Source organism: Thermobia domestica, chromosome 10 (assembly GCF_964235325.1).
Source record: "Thermobia domestica chromosome 10, izTheDome1.hap1.1, whole genome shotgun sequence".
Taxonomy (NCBI): domain Eukaryota; kingdom Metazoa; phylum Arthropoda; class Insecta; order Zygentoma; family Lepismatidae; genus Thermobia; species Thermobia domestica.
In genome coordinates, this window is record NC_137463.1 from 116,537,286 (window position 1) to 116,550,821 (window position 13,536).

The 13,536-nt window shown below is 35.2% G+C and overlaps 1 protein-coding gene across 7 annotated transcripts in view; it reads left to right on the plus strand.

Annotated features, from left to right (window-relative positions):
* Positions 1-13,536, plus strand: part of LOC145662670 (putative fatty acyl-CoA reductase CG5065) — a 323,802-nt gene that overhangs the window by 104,685 nt on the left and 205,581 nt on the right. For 5 of the 7 annotated variants that reach the window (XM_081728473.1, XM_081728475.1, XM_081728474.1 and 2 more), the window contains one exon: positions 6,801-6,835. The exons of the other annotated variants lie outside the window; for them this stretch is intronic. The gene's annotated coding sequence lies outside the window, so the exon portion shown is untranslated. The remainder of the gene's footprint in view (positions 1-6,800; positions 6,836-13,536) is intronic. 7 annotated transcript variants of the gene reach the window in all.

Sequence of the window (13,536 nt, forward strand, 5' to 3'; positions counted from 1 at the left end):
GTGTAGGTGAAAAAGAGAGAAACAAATATTCTTAACCAAGAGGACAAACGAGTGTTCATCCACAGAGTTGATATATCAAATTCATCTGGACGCCTTTTCTGCACAGTCAGAAATATCCTAAAAGTACTCCGAAATGTTTATGACAAGTCAGGTAGCCACTTTTTTCATTTTTCTTTCTTTTTGAATAGTCGGTATTGTGGGCACAGCAGTGCAAAGTAACAATATGAATGCCTCTCAATATAACATAAGAAACAAATACCTATTAAAAGACGCATTACATGAAGAGTGCCATAGGGTTGCCAGACGTCCAGTTTTCCGGGACAGTCCCGATTTTCAATGAAAGAATTGACTGTCCCGAAGAAGGCTTTCGGGACGCGTGTTTGTCCCTGTTTTCGTTCTTCAGATTGAAAAAAAAAAATCAAATCTGCAAGAACCAATATGTCTCAATTAACAACGGAAGGTTTGTGGAAGATTTGTTTAGCCAGTTGATTTTACTAATGAAACAACAGGAAGTTCACAGCCAGTCTTTTGTCCTATGGGTTGTTCAGCTTCCACAGCTGTTGTGACGGGCTTTAATTACTAGTTATTTTATGCTTCAATCGATAGCGTAGAACTACTACATTGTTGAAACTTTATTTAATCAACAATGGTGGTACTCAATATTTCTTCCAGACATTTTTTTGGGGGGGCACTGCCCCCCGGAGCTCTGAGAGTGCCCCCGGACGAGACAAAATAATACGTCTATAATAGTAAATAAAATAGTAATAGCAGCGCCCCCCGGGAATACTACGTGTGCCCCCAGAACACTTTTTCTGAAAATACGTGTGCCCCCCCCAGAATACTACGTGTACCCAGAGACTGGTGGTACCGTACTGCTCTCAGTCGCGGCATGATAACCGCATTTAAATAGTCTATTTCGTTCTATCTGCCGTTTTCTTAGGCACAATTTCTTCTAAGAACTTAATTGTCTTTAATATATTTTCTCATGTGTATAAGTATTTTCAAGATGCTGTGCACGCATTCAATAATTTTGGATTTATATACTTTCCTTTATCTGAAAAAAAAATCAGTAATTTTCATTTTAAAATTTCGTAACAACTTACTCTAGCACAAGACGTGGCAGTGAAACACATAAGGGATTCTTAAGACTGGGTTACTTTGCACACGATTTAAGGAATTTTAAAGAAAATCGCATGTAACTTAGAAACACTGTGATGATTTGGAACACTGTGTTTTAAACATATGATAGCTAGATATGTGTGGAAAACATTCGCATAAGTTCATTAGTAAACATTCAGTATGACCACAGTTATTGAAATATAAACTTTGGTGCAAAGTAACCCCATAGTTGGGGTTACTTTGCACAACATACAAGAAAGTATGTTAACATACGAAACGATTTTGTGCAATGTTTTTCCTTCAGTATTTATACATTTTACTTTTTACACAAAATATTCATCTAGACGAGTAAATATACATGGAGACATACGAAGAGACAAACAGTTGAATAAACATCCAAAATGCATTTTTCAGAACGTAGGGACTGTGAAATGTATAAATCCTTTGAAATTTCGGACTCTTAAATTAAAAAAAAAAGAAAAAAGAATCACTGCGCTTCTTTCGTCACCTAATGTTAAAAGAAAGAAGAAAACACTTCCTGATGGCTAACAATGTACTTTGTGTACGTGTGACCCAGAATCGGTTCCCGGTGGGGTACATGCTAGGGATGGCCGGATCCGGATCTGGCCGGATCCGAAGATCCGGATCTGATTGGGTCCGGATCCTTTGGATCCGGATCTCGGATCTGGATCCGGATCTCGGATCTGGATCCGGATCTCGGATTTCGGATCTGGATCCGGATCTCGGATCTGGGTCCGGATCTCGGATCTCGGATCTGGATCCGGATCTCGGATTTCGGATCTGGATCCGGATCTCGGATTTCGGATCTGGATCCGGATCTCGGATTTCGGATCTGGATCCGGATCTCGAATCTCGGATCTGGATTCGGATCTCGGATCTTGATTCTTATCCAAACCCACATCCCATCCAAATTATGATAAACATGAATATCTAAAATTCGCCGAAAGTAATTTCACGAAGTCCTGACAGTGAAGAAGAGAACAGAAAATTAAGACGAATATTGACAAGTCTATTTGTTTCCTTCATTCTACTCTAAAGATCAAATGTTTGGCTTACTTAAGAAAAAAAAATGATCCGGATGAGAGCTCAAATGTCGAATCTAGTTCCACTCGGTTGCAGGACCGAGATGAATATTTAAAATTCCTCAATGCACCTATTTCATTGACAGTTAAGAAAACATAAACAGTTAAGACAAGTATTGACTACTTTTTACGTAAATTTATCTTGCTCAGTCTGCTCAAAATATCAAATGTATACCCTACAATTAGATTTAATAATTATTTAGTAAATCACAATATGAGCACCGAGAATAAACTATGAATTTTGGTGCCTCTTATCTAGATTTGAAATTTCGGATTCATACATAGAATCAGGCTGAAATATAAATATTTGAGATCTGGAAACCGAAACATGTGCTAGTACCAAGATCGTAGCCGTTTGTACAGTGGCGTATTTACGATTTTGTTTCGGGGGGAGGCTTTGCTAACTTTCGGGGGGAGGCTTTGCCTGAAAATGTGAAAATTCTGCAAGATATTTCATATATTTTACTATAGTAAGTAAGATTTCGGGGGGGGCTTAAGCCCGGAAGCCTCTCCCCTAAATACGCCATTGCGTTTGTACCTATAGGTAATGCGAGCGGAAGGCACTTGCACTAATTCCGCATGTAGTTTGAGGAACACGAGAAATTAAAATCAGATAAATATTCTTTTTCAGGAGTAAGTCGCGCTTTAACATGACTTTTCATGAGTGTTGTGTTCAAATATGAAAACTGTAATGACAACTTGTTTGAAATAAAAACCTTTTCATTTTTAACAATAAAATTAGGTACTTTCACATTGGAGAAAAATTAGCAAGGCACATACCACTGATTAGGGTGCTGATTCTTATGGAAGCTTTCACTTGAACCGGAAGATTTCCGCATGTTAGTATCGGATTGCCACAATTCACCTTGCTGAAAGACGTGGTTTATCAGGAGGTCGGACAAGATTCTTTTGAACGTAGCCTGTAGACTGCTTCTAGTCTCAATTATTCCCATATAACAAGACTAGCCATATACATAGTTGGTTCGAAATAAGTTAAAATATCACTAATTGACCTTAAGGGGATAATCGTGATTTAAATATTCGTAAATCAGAAGAGATGTGAAAGTTAAGCGGTAAAATAAATCCGATAATTCCGGAATAAAGAGATTTATATGCAACCTAATGATAGCAATAAAACTCTTTATGTAACATTTTCAAAGCTAAAATTAACAGTTATCTTCTTGAAGAGGGTTTACGGCAACATAGAATATTACAAATCCAATTATTATAAGTAGTACCTCTGACAGCCCTGCATTTCACATCACCATCGCCCTTCATCCTGACAAGTGGGCAATTCACTTACCCACAATGACTTTTCAGGCGTTCCAGTGACATCAATATCTCAGTTTGGGTTTGGGATCATGCTTCGGTGAACCTTGACTATCACCATCAGCAGCTATTAGAGAATCAGAACTTATTTCTGTATTAGATAATGTGGGTAACTATAGCTTTTCGTCTATAGAAGGCGGAGAGTGTATGGTATTATCGCAGGAAATATTTGATACATAAAACTTAGATTGTCAGTATTTAGGAGCAACTTTTAAAATAATCAGTTACTGTAAATGTGCTACAGATTAGCCGAGAAAACCCGACAGCCATAGTCGAGTGGTCTGCGGCATTAGGCTGTGGATCCTTTTACTGTAAATGTCTTGCATTCAAATCCCGCTTCAAATGAACGTAAGCCCGATGGTAGGAACCAAAGGACTGTCGTGCCAAGAATTTAATTTGTTTTAATTATCATAAATGCCTTCTTTATTATTAAATTTTATCCAATATTTTCTTTTCAACCAGTTTGCGAAACTCAGAGCTAGCTACTTTTTTTCTTTTTAATTCATATTCATAGTTAGCACAGCTAATCACTAAGGAAAAACAATCATTTCAATAAAATTCGCCTCGCGTCTTCGTAGCTCTAAGTTATTTTCAGCTTTTTTTTTTAAAAAAAAAAAGCTGAATGGCGTTTTATCACTTTCCCCTCGCTTTCCCTATTTTTTTTTCTAGTTTTACCTATGTTTCTTTGCACGGATATTGTGCATATATGCACGTGCTTAATGTGTTCGTTTACAAAAGCGGGCCATTTCCCTGCCACTATAGAAAGTAGAGTGCCCTGTATCAGAGAAATATTAATTGACGTATGTAAGTGAATATATCTGTGATGAAGTCATAATTTCTCAGTTTTTGCATCGCACATAGTTTCCTCATCCTCATTAATCTCTTCACTCCCGCTTCCTGAATTCCAGTTCTGGTATTCTTTCTTGAGCAAGGCCTATGTAATGGGAGACTGATGTCTCATGTAGGCTTATTAACTATATCATCAGCAATAAAGAAAATAGGGTTTAATTTGCACTAATTTTAGAACATTACGTTAATTAAATAATAATAATAATACGGAGTGAGCTCAGGCTACTTGTTAGGATTCTTGCTTCGCAATTGGATTATACCGAGTTCGAATTCGGAGACCAGCTATCCTGACTGAGGATTTTCCAGGGTTGTTCCTCAGTTATACTGGGCAAATGCTAGGTTAGTACCTTGATCTAAGGCTCTGGAGACCTTCCTTCCATTCCTTTCCCAATGTTTTCATCTGTTGATTATTACAGTGTAAAGTGGCCTCTGAGGATGTATCTTGTAGCTTATAGTAAATAAACAATAACGACTTAATATATCTTCACGAAACGTGTGGGTTAATTTAACTATAGCCTTACAGTCACAATAGATAGCTAAAGTTTTAATATTAATTTCCTGACTTTTAAATACTATTTTCATATTGTTTCAGCTTTCAATTATCTCATGTATGTTCCACCGAGAATTGAACCTGAGATCACATGAACAAATGCGAATATGTTAAATATTTTTGAACACTAACATACAAAACACAAAACGCTTCAATGATACGATGCATGGATATGTTTTGGTTACGTCCTGCAATGTATGATTAAAGAAACCTGGAGGGTGAAGAAGAAATAACAGAAATCTCTTTTATATTTACTCCTTCAACAAACTCCTGACCTCAGAAGGGCAAGCCATAAGTTAGGTAATAAAGTCGTACAACGAACACTTTTATTAATACTAATAATACTACACAACCATACCGCTCTCCTGAAATTCTCGTGTGTATGTTTAAAGATCTACTGTTGTTCCACGCCAACCAGTCTATATTTTTTGTTGTACCTTCGAAGTGAAAGATTTGTTGATGGTTGGACTCTAGTGAGTCAGAAACTACTATTAATAAAGAGTTTGTTTTGTCCAGTATTCCTGGGATTAGAAGGGTCTTATTTAAAAGATATTTCATTTGTATATGAGAAAATAAGAAAGTTTATATAAGAAAGTAAATATTGCAAGGTTAAAATAACATAAAGAACAAAGGTAGCACAAACGTGTTATGGAAACATTTAAAACCACAGCATCCTACTATATTAGTGAATCCGAAAAAAGTTTTGACGAATTTTAGATATTCAATTTTATCATCACAATTTCAGATGTAGGTTTGAATACGAATCAATATCTGAGATTCGGATCCAGATCCGAGATCCGAATTTCGGATCTAGATCCGAGATCCGAGTTTCGGATCTAGATCCGAGATCCGAGTTTCGGATCCAGATCCGAGATCCGGACCCAGATCCGAGACCCGAGTTCCGGATCCAGATCCGAGATCCGAATTTCGGATCCAGATCCGAGATCCGGACCCAGATCCGAGATCCGGACCCAGATCCGAGATCCGAATTTCGGATCCGGATCCGAGATCCGGATCTGAGATTCGGATCCGAGATCCGGATCTAGGTCCGGATCCGAGATCCGGATCTGAGTTTCGGATCCGAGATCCGGATCTAGGTCCGGATCCGAGATCCGGATCCGGCAAGATCCGGATCCGGATCTCACTGGATCCGGGATATCCGGATCCGAAAATTTTTGGCCATCCCTAGACATGCCTCGCATATAAAACCAGTAGTGATACGAGTTCCAAATAGTACGTTCCGACTAATGTAGCCACTGTATTGAAAAAAATACATTAAACTCAAGATGAATTCAGTGCAAGGCACTTTTAAAATAACGGTGAGATGCCTAGATATAGAAATATCGTTAAAGTGTTAATAAGAAGTTAGAGGTAAACATATTACATACCCTTACTAGTATTATCGAGACAAATTATTCACTCTAGAGATAACACATTACGTGATAAATTGAAGCACCAATATCAATAATAGCTTGCTGGTCCTTAGTTCTTTAAATATACATAATGCTATTACACGTCTTTATTAAATATAGAAATAACATCACTAAATTCGATAGTAGACTTTTCTAGTCCAGTGTTCTACCAGACGCCGAAACATTGCAGCGGAAAATTATCACATCACGAACTGTTTGGGTCATTAATTGTCATTTATGAGGCACAACCTCATTGACTTTCAGAACTCTAGTATTGAAATGGGATGGCTTATGATTGAATAATAATATATCATTTAATGTTTGGTTAAAACAGTAGTGAAATGAGTGTAGAAATTAGTGTTATTGAAATATAATGATCTGTCCAGTCATGATTCATGTTCATTTTATTATCATTATTTTTCTCTATTTTTTAAAAAGGAATTTGCTGGTCTGCGCACATGCTCCAATGATGAGTAAGTACAAATTATTATCTTTTTTCTTTTCTTTTTTCGTTTTTTTTTTTTTTTTTTTTGCATTGGATACTGTTGCTAATTAGATTAGTGATATTGTCGGCACTACACCAGAGTTGAAATTTCGGCTGTTTTTCATTAAGTGCATGGTCTAAATTTGAATTCTGTCGCTGCACTATGGCAAAGGTATCAATGTGACTTTATTATGAGTAGATCAAATGAACCATTTATGTAATCTTTGAAAATAATAATAATAATAATAATAATAATAATAATAATAATAATAATAATAATAATAAAAATAAAAACTTATACACTTATTGCAGAAACTTTGAAAGCAGTTGTCTAAAACAGCTTTTTCCAATCTTTTTGATCTCCTGGATCCCTTGTAGCAACTTCTGATTCTCCACGGTTCTCATGAAATGAAAAATATTTTTAAAAAATGCATATTTCATATATGAAAATGAGGTAATAAATGTCAGTTTTACAACACAAAATGCGTCATTTATGGCAATACAATATTATTATAAATGGAGATATTCAGAAATATGTAATCCAACTAGTTAGGCCTAATATGAATTCAACACTAACGTAACGTGATATGTGATGCTGTTTTTTAGACAACTTCCTATGTCTGGATCAAAAGTGAATAATTCAGACATAGATTTGGTTCCACGTTAAATTTGTTTTTTATATGTACGTGACGGGAAAATATTGTCTCGCACATATACGTAGTGACAAATAGCAGCAGATGTCTTAGAACCCTTTTGGAGATTTCATAATAAACAGCATTGGACTGGAATCAGGACTCCAGTAATGGTAGTAAAAGAAACAGCATTTTGAACGTCGAATGACAAGAAAATTTGATAAATTGTTTTTCTTCTACAGAAGGAAGTCCATATGCCGAGCCTAGAAAGGCAATTTTTGTTCGATCATTTTTTAAAGGACAGATCGGTTGTTCAATTATGCTTTCAGCAATATCATCAGAAAGGAGCTGTTCACTGAAATCAACGAAATCGTTCAGTATGTAAGAGGAATCATGCATGCTCTTCTTTCTTCAAACGGTTGCATAAAAATATAACTTCTTGATTATTGCTTGTATCTTGCTTTGCATAGAAAACACAGTGACATATAGTCTATACCTTGGAGTTTGAATTTAAGAGTATTCAAGATGCTAAAAATGCCTGCAAGAGATAAGAGCCATGTGTAATCGTTTAAAATGTGTCTTAACTCAAATTGTAATTAATGAACCACAACCTTACTTCGTCACGAAGTTCAAACAACTGTGTCAGTACCTTAAATTGAGATAGTCGTCAAATTTCTGAGTGTAATAATATCCGTTCCTGATAACTTCCAAATTCATTATAAAGAGAAAAAAATAGGCTGTTAAGAGGATGGGAATGGGCCCTAAGAAAATGGACAATTTGTGCTTCCTCGTCACGAACAGTTTTCATTTTAGAGGCCATACGGTGTACAAGTAATCTAATTAATTAATTCAAATGAATATGTAGGACCAGGTACTACGTGCGAATCAATAGCAGAAGTTCTTGATATTGAAATGTTTTACATATATCTTTCAGTCTTTGTTGGTAATTTTATTTTTCTTATGTCTTCTTGTGTTATATATTCTCATTACTAATATCTCAGGTGTGAGTGATATTATAAGATAAAGCTTAATGAAAACAAAATGTCCCACTGACCCCCTTTAAATCTTTCGCGGGTCCCGCGGTATGCGAACCATAGATTGGGAAACACTGATCAAAAAAATCATTCTTGAAGTTTGGTAACACTCCTACTGCCGATGCTTAAATTATATTTTTTTTAAATGCTACTGGTTCCCAACCTATTTTAGCCATGGTCTATCTAGGCCTCTAAAATCATGATGTCATGCACTATGGCATGAGATCCCCCATTTTGAATTTTTTCTTGCTAGCGATTCTCATTTTATTCAAAGGACTTTTGTCTGAAAGAAATAAATGTGAGAAATCTTAGAGCATAAAAAGCAAGTTAGTTTTGTGTTACAGTATGAAATAACAGGAGACTTCCAAACGATGTGAATTCAATACCTATGTACGATATCTACTGTGTAACTACTGGTTGCAATACATTAATAAGATCAAAGGAAGAACCTCTTCTTCGGATGCTCAATCCATATCAGAAGCCATTACTTGCTATGCTTTACTCTTTTTGTTATATGGCGATGAAAATTCAAAACAGAAATCGATAATTTGAACCACTTCCGGATTGATTAGAGAGTTACGGGAGGACATAGATCCTACTCATGGGAAGCTGAAACGATTGCATAAAACTACATTTCAATCTCTTACCTTTTTTACTCGACAGAAATCAGTATAGGAACCGGAAGTATAAGTAAATTTCAACCACTTACAGTTTCAGTAGTGTTGCTGGTGTGATGGTATGTTCGTTTGACAGCCTGAACCGATTGCACAAAACCGCTTGTCGCTGTCTATTACCGTTTTAGTTTTATAACTATAAATGGTGAAACCGAAATTTGTTAATTTGAATCATTTTCGGATTGAATAGAGCGTTAAGGGGGGAAATAGAACCTATTCTTGGGAAGGTGACTCGATTGCAAAACTGCATCTGGATATTTCATACCGTTTTTGCTCTATGGAAATCAATATATTACCCGCAAATAGTAGTAAATTTGAACCACTTTCGGTTGTGGTAGTGTGTTGCGAATTATGGTGGTATATTGACTTGAGAAGGTGACTTCTTTGGAAAATACATCTTCTCGCTGTTTGTTACCGTTTTCGTTCTGTGGTGATAAACGTTGAAACCGGAAATGGATAAATTGAACCACTTTCGGTTCGAATAGAAGGTTAACGAAGATGAAACATATTCTTCGGAAAACCGCTTCTCTATATCTCTTGCCGGTTTTGCCATGATACCTGTCGAGAATCGGACTGGCGGACAAAGCCGTTGTATATGACTTCCGACAGTTATGCATACCATACTTTGGAAGTCTAAAATAACCTTAAACAAACATGATAAAATACAAAAACAAGTGAACATTAAAAGCAAGGAAGAAATAACGAGAACTTAAAACAAAAAAATTAAAGTAAAATAAAAATGGTTTATTTGAAAATTTTCTGATGTTTGGAACAAACTACATTTTCAAAACAACTGAAATATTCTATATTTGTCTCTAGGTATCTAGAGAAGGGATTGTGACGACCCTTTTAATTTATGGTTAACAACTTTCTTTTTCTAATTTAAAATCATTTATATATTGATATATTGGCATGTTTATGATCAGGTATAATTCATACTATTTTAATGATAAATGGGATTTCTAAGTAGAAGAACTCAGTTATGAAACTATAAATTAAAAGGTTCTTCATTACCCATTATGTGTTTATATAAATGTATAAATATACCTGCAAACAAGGTGGGCCATTCATACGCCTTTGTAACTTTTAAACTAATAAACACAAAGTTTTGAAATTTCGTACCATGCAAATGTCGGCAGAATGATAATGTTTCACATACTCTTAATACCACAAAGTTTACAGTGTTGCCAACCCAACATACATATGTAAAGTTGTATTTTTGAAAGAAAAATGGTACTACGTCAGGTTATTTCAAATCGACATATAAAACATAAACAAACAAACAGTATCACATTTGTCATGTAGTGTTGGAAACTTACGACGCAACAATATCACAAGCATCCAAAAACAACGAAATTTTGGAAGATTCTACAACAGTAATAATGCAAATGAGACACAGAGGGTAATGCGTATCAAAAGTAACTTAATGTTGAATACTACTACTACGGTTATCATATGATGTTTTTCAAACAAGTTGAAACACTGTTGCAAGGAATTGGAAATTTGACATTTGACATTTGACATTTTCAAAGGACTTTATTTCGAAACAGTGCTAAGATCCAAGTGTTTAAATCTAAGTATCCAATTACGTAAATGATTCCCAGTAGATTTAAAGATCGTAATGCAGTTTGAAGAAGTTTTGATATCCCAAACCATGTGGGAGATATGGAAAAATGGTAACATTTGATATATTGCTTAAAATGGGGTATTCGTGGGTAAAAATAAATTGGTTTAGTTTGTTGCTGTAATGTTACAACAATACTTTTTGGTAGGTGTAATACAATAAGTTCTAAGAATTACATAATTTTAAGCAGCGTGATAAACTTGAACAGTTTTTATCATATCTCCAGAACAATTTGAAATATCAAATTGCTGTAAAGTTAATTATGATCTTCTCAAATCTAACGAAAACCATCTGTTCAGTTGAAGGAAGTATTTATCTAAACAGTTTTTGAAATAAGAGCTTTTAGCAAACAGCAAAAATTCCCATCTCTTGTAACTTAATTCGAATTCATTCGAAATTCGCTATATCATTATCGTAGTAGTAGACACAAATGTACTTTGGATATGCATTGCCTCGTCTATCTTACTTGTGTTATTACTGCTGTAGAGGCCATCAAAATTGGGATGTTTGTGATACTGTAGCGTCCTTAGTTTGCAGTACTAAATAATAAGTGTAAGATCGTAAGTGTTCGATTAACATACAGATTTGAAATGTGAAATAACCTGACGTAAAGCCATTTGAAAAAATATTTTTTTATGTAGGATTGACAAAACTATTAACCTTGTAATATCAAGGGTATGGCAAACAATATCTCCCAGCCGATATTTGCATGGTTCGAAGTTTGTGTTCCATGGCGTCGACCTTCAGAATTTGTTTTATAAATACTCTAGTAAAGCTTTTCACACCGCTTTTTTTGCATTCATTCAAGCGGGGAAGCATCAAAGAATATGTTTCATGGGAATTTTGCAGTTATGCCTGCGATACTTAGGGGCAGTTACGTCACAAACATGGACGAAGGAAAAAAGAAAAGGGTAAATTTTAGAGCTTTTTTTTTTTTTAATCCTGACACATCGCTATTAACCCTAGGATCGTGGTCCGTACCTCATTGTGTTCGTAATAAAGTAATGTTTCCAACTGTACTACTCAAATTTCCCTATTGTGTACCAGAAGCGAGAATATCCCGCCCAAAGTGGAAAAAGGGATTTTTCATGAGATTTTTTTCTTTTTCGGGAATTCCTTCCCTCAGATACATGATAGGGACATGTGAGTGGTACCGTTTAAAACCTAGCATCTTTCCGAACAAAACGAGGTATGAACCATGATCGTAGGGTAAATAGAGATTTTTCAAAAAAAAAATCTTAATTTTTCCCCTATTACACATTTTTAGTCAATGTGTTTAGTAAAGTAGCTACAGTGTCATCCTCATTTGTCGTAGGATCATGGTTCGTACTTCATTTTGTTCGTAATTATACAATGTTTCCGACTGTACCACTGCCATTGCGCTGTCATGTACATAAGGAGATAAATTTCCGAAAAAGGGAATTTTTGAAAAATTGAATTTTTTGCTACTTCATTATACATTTTGAGCGAGAATTTCTCTACTCAGGTACATGATAGGGACATGCAAGTGATACGATTGGAAACGCTGCTTCATTACGAACACAATGAGGTACGAACTATGATCCTACGACAGTCTCTCGACAGTAGAGCTTATTGAATAACAATAGATTGGTAGTTACTAAAAAAATTGGTGTGGAAAAATAATAAATGAATTTTAGCACCAAGATTATTTACCCCAGGATAATAGCTCATACCTCGTTTTCTTCAGAATGAAGAAAACTTTTTTTTTTTTTGGTAACATTCGCATGTCCGAGTCGTGTACCGGAGGGAAGAAATTCGCGGGAAACGGGGACTTTTTTAAAATCCTTTTTCCCACTTTGGGTTTGAATTGTATTGCCTTAGGTTACATATTAGGGAAATTTGTTTGCTACAGTTAGAAACACTGCTTCATGCCGAATGAAACTAGGTACGAACCATGGTCCTACGAAAATAGTCTCGACGCAATAGCTGATTGACTGAAAGTCTAAAATTTACCTTAAAAAGGTGGAAGTCTCTAAAGGGTTAAAAGTTCCAAGAGCGTATCAAGATAAATGGTCCATCCCGTATATACTTAGAGGCATATTTATCTATCTATTAAAATGCTACAATAGCAACAAAAATGCATGAGCTCCAACCTCTAATTTTTGATTTAAACACTTTGATTAACGATTATTTGTGATTTCACGTTTAACAAAGACGTGAATAAATTCAGTTTCACGTAATTTAAATAAATTATTTAAATACATCTTTTTCATAAAGTTTATGTTTTAAAATTATTGTTCACAGCCTTTGTATTTTAATAAGCCTTCTCCAAAATCAATGCAAATGAATTGTGCTGCCATCTTTGGAGCTTTTAAAACTATATATTTGTGGACGTTTATATGTTTGTGTCTAATCGTTTCGACAATGAGATCTCGGAAACTACAGGCTCTAGACAGATGATGTTTTCACTGATCGATTGCAAATTTTGCGTAGATTGTCCAGTTCTAATTGAATATTTTTTTAAAAAAACATGGCCATTATTTCTATAATTCATTTTTACAGGTACGCTGGAAGTGTTGAAATTAAAAAAAAACAAAAAAACAAAAAAAAACTAAACCATCATATCCTACGCATTATACATTCCAACTCCATATTGTTATATATAGGGGTTGTATGCGTCTCAGGCATTTGTTTCATGGCCAAATAATAAGGAAAAAGGAAGAATAACCATTTCTCCAGTCTAAGATGAATCTTTACTTTTGGGG